Source organism: Ailuropoda melanoleuca, chromosome 16, assembly GCF_002007445.2.
Source record: "Ailuropoda melanoleuca isolate Jingjing chromosome 16, ASM200744v2, whole genome shotgun sequence".
In the NCBI taxonomy this organism is placed as follows: domain Eukaryota; kingdom Metazoa; phylum Chordata; class Mammalia; order Carnivora; family Ursidae; genus Ailuropoda; species Ailuropoda melanoleuca.
In genome coordinates, this window is record NC_048233.1 from 46,690,301 (window position 1) to 46,693,751 (window position 3,451).

General features: G+C 52.3%; 1 long non-coding RNA gene across 1 annotated transcript; it reads right to left on the reverse strand.

The window, feature by feature from the left end:
* Positions 1 to 815: 815 nt before the first annotated feature.
* Positions 816 to 1,862, reverse strand: LOC117796791. The gene is made up of 3 exons (XR_004621455.1): positions 1,715 to 1,862; positions 1,285 to 1,400; positions 816 to 1,017 (listed from the first exon to the last, which is right to left on the reverse strand). It is a non-coding gene; the product is annotated as an uncharacterized LOC117796791 (long non-coding RNA).
* Between the last annotated feature and the right edge of the window lie 1,589 nt (positions 1,863 to 3,451).

Here is a 3,451-nt window from a genome sequence, read left to right on the forward strand (position 1 = left end):
GAATCCACTCCAATTTATAACAAAAGCAGCTCATTCGAAAACTTTGGTGCTTTTACTAGTAATAGTGCAAATCACTTGCTACACAGGCCGGACGCAAGCGCAGCGGGCCAGCGAATCCTGCCCTGTGTTGAGGGCTGCGGGCCGACTGGGGACGACAAATACTAATTCAGGGCGACAGGAGCGTGGGCAGCACCCCACAGCGGGTTACAGAGAGCACATGTCTCCTTGTAGGAAGTCGTGTTTGAACTACCGCTTGAAGGAGGTTTGCCATTCAGACCAGGAGGGCAGGCCTTTCTCAGTGGAAGGAATAACGCCAACAAGGGCTTAGCGGCCTGGATGCGTGCTGCCTTGTTAGGGACGGGGCGCACTCTGCAGTCGCTTTAATCGGGTCCCTGGAGGGAATGCCTGGAGACGGTTTGAGAGCCGTAGTAGGTTTATTGAGATGCGACCGACAAAAATTGGAGATACTTAAGTTGTGCAGTGTGCTGTGCTGATACACATTATGACATGGTCACCACGATCGAGCCAGTGACCATACCCATCTCCTCACATGGTTACCTTTTCTTTCCCTGTGGTGAGAACACTTGAGGTCTACTCTCTTAAGAAATTTCAAGTATCCAATGTAGAATTGTTAACCATGGTCACCACGGCGTGCATTAGACCGCCAGGAATTCTTCGTCTTGTGACTGAAGGTTCGTCCTCCGACCAACATCGCCCCACACTGCCCCCCACCTTCCCCCTTCCCCTGCTCCCACGAAACCCGTGGCAACCCCCACTCTACTCTGTGAGTCCCACTGTTTCAGATTCCACATACAAGTGAGGTCATACCGTATTTGTCTTTCTCTGTTTGGCTTGGTTCACTTAGCATAATGCCCTCCGGGTTCACCCATGTGGTCACAAATGCCAGAACTCCCTCCTTTCTTCAGGCCGAATGGTACTCCATTGTACGTATATACCGCATGTCCTTCATCCATTCACCCACTGATGGACATCTGGATTGTTTCCATGTCTTGGCTGCTGTGAATAACGAACATGGGAGTGCAGATATCTCTTCAAGATCCTGACTGCATCTCCCTTGGATGTACACCCAGACTGAAATTGCAGGATCATATGGCAGGCTTTAAACAGAAGATGGTGCCATATGAGTCCACGTTGGTTTAGAAAGCTCCAGTAGAAAGACTGTGGGGGAGAGAGCACAGAGCGGAGAAGCTGGGGGCCAGGGTAGGAGAGCTAGGTGGGGAGAGTGGGGCAGTGGGGGGTGAAGGAGCAGGCAGCCAGACAAACCTGGAAGTGAGTATTCTCAGCACCCGAGCATTGGAAGGCAGGCAAGGGCCCGAACGTCAGCTTTCTGTAGGATCTCTGTCTCCGCCAGGCTGGTCCAGCGGGTGACAGCACCCTGTCTGCAGTTGGCAACACATGTCATCATATTACCAAAAATCACCCCATGCCTGGGAACAGGGTCATGCAGTCCATGAGGTCTCCTAAAGTGAGGGGTTTGGCGAGGATTTTTTTGGGGGGCGAGGGGGAATAATAAACACAAACAATGTGAGGAATAGAGATTCCTCCAAGCAAGCCTGCTTGGCTGGTTAATAGAATCCCACGGCTCCAATTTGAATCTGTGCTCTGCCCCTCACCAGCTTTGTGACCTTGAGCAAATGACAAAACTGGCTTGACCCTCAGTTTCTTCTTCTAGAAAGTGGATAATAATTCCTACCTTGGAGGATCATGGGGAAGATTCAACGGGATAAAACATGAGAAGGCTCCTGCCCGGTGCCTTAGTAAGCCTCCGTCCTCTCCCTCCCCACCCCCCACCTCCTCATCCAGTGTGGCCCTGCGCGGGTTAACCGCACAGCCCAACAGCCACCAACCAGGAGCGGAACAGCAAGGCGCTTGGAGGAAGAAGCCAGTCGGTGTACTTCTAGGCAGAAAGGGAAGTAGAATGAGATGCTACCCATTAAAGCTGACTAATTCCACTGGAATTATGTGCAGGACAAAGGAGATTAATTCAGTAAACTCTCTGGAGTGCTTCAAAGACACCCTGTGTGTGCAGTGAGTCCCCTTCCAGAGCAGGGGCGGGATGGCTGTGGGTGTGACAAGGGGTTTCTCAACAGTGCTCTGAATTCCGGGCAACGGGAGCAGCTTCCCCGCGCCAGGCACCGAGAGCAGGGCGGCTTGGACCGAGCAGGCTTCCTGCCGCGCTCCAGCTACACGCTGCAGCCCCGGGTCTGGGGAGGCTCCCCAGGTCTGTGGCCCCTCTGGATCGAGTGACGGCCCAGGGCTGACTCACAGCCCCCATCGAGAGGCTGGCAGCTAGCTCGGAGCAGACCGGCCGGCAGTCCAAGGGTGAGCTCATTAACCACAGGAATCATGAGCCATGCCGTGTCACCGAGGCTCACCGTGTCTGTGGGGCAGAGAGGCCCCATCCCTGTGACTGCACCTTGCTCTCCTTAAAGACCACTGGCTCTGGGGGCGGGGTGGGGGGGGGAAGACCACTTGTCCCCGTATCCCTGGGTGGTCCCGACATCCTGTCTTTTTACCTTCCATAAAGACAATTCATAAAATGGCTAATGACAGATGATGTCATTTTTGTGCTGTGGCAAGAAGTTCACATGACTACATTCATAAAGCAGAACTCAGTGCTCCGTCCGATGCTGTGACCCTATTTGGGGTTTGGGAAATATGGTTCCTATCAGTATGCTAAACTGAGGGCTTCCTGGCTGGGATAGAAAAATCCACCAGGCATGGCTTGATTAACCTAAGAAAAGTACCTCCAGCAGGCCTGCCTACCCTGCAGAAATTCTGTCTCTTCCTTTTTTTTTTTTCTTGAGAAAGGCAGACTGCCACATACAGTGCCTCATTTGGAAGTGTCTGCGGTCTTGGAAGCTTGACTACCCTACGTTCTCCCACAAATGAACCTCAAGAGTCTGTTTGGAGGGTCTAGCAGGGGAGCGCAGCTACTCGCATACCCTTGACTGAAGAACAGTCCTTCTCTGTCGGGAAGGTCGTCCTCTTCAACAGAGTGAACGGCTTCGGGAGGGACTCACATGGAGCGGTGAGGCAGGAAGGGGACACCTGCCTGGCCAGCCAAATCAGCTGAAGCAACCGAGGCAATCGATGGGGTGACAGATGTCGCAGCCAGATCACCCTCACATCCCCTTCCTGAGGCCCACAGCAATAGAGAAACCCAGAACACACACACATGCACACACACACACACACACACACACACACACACACACACACAATGTCTATAAAATCAAATACCATCCTTCCACAAAAAAGAAATCTATTGGAGTTCTCATTCATCTTGTTGGTCAATTTGGGTCATGGAATAATAGAGGAGATTTTTGGTGTCCCTTACAAGCAACCAAACACCAGGAAATATTTCCTCTTGGGTGTGGGTGATTTTAAGGAACCCACACTCATCACCGTTCGTTGTTCCAAGGAAGTA